Genomic DNA, 455 nt, shown 5'->3' on the forward strand with positions numbered 1-455 from the left:
AAAAAGTGAACAGTATTGTTTCGGACTTTCGGACATCGATTCCGTCGTGACCGATTTTGACCCCAACAAGAACCACAACTCCTTAACATCTTCTATGGAGGTGTTAACTTGAGCTACAAAACTACACTCGACACGGCGAGTGAAGAAAATTTCGTCACCAGGAGCCTCGAAGATGCTAGACGCCTTATAAAATGTAGCAACGGGAAAATCCTATGAAAAGATGGATGAAGAAATAGGAAATTCGATAAATTCAGAAAATAATTCAAATTTAGTGGAGACAAGCTATTCAGACCCCTATCCCGTATTTAACATTGATTGTTTCACCCAAGCTTATGACATTGCTGTGAAATCACGCACTGGAAAGGGAAAGTTTAATATCAGACAAGCACTTACTGGCAACCGTAAAAAAAAGTTAGATTTTTACGGAAAAATAAATATGGTTTACGGAAAGTTAA

Source organism: Brassica oleracea, chromosome C3 (assembly GCF_000695525.1).
Source record: "Brassica oleracea var. oleracea cultivar TO1000 chromosome C3, BOL, whole genome shotgun sequence".
NCBI classification, from domain to species: Eukaryota; Viridiplantae; Streptophyta; class Magnoliopsida; order Brassicales; family Brassicaceae; genus Brassica; species Brassica oleracea.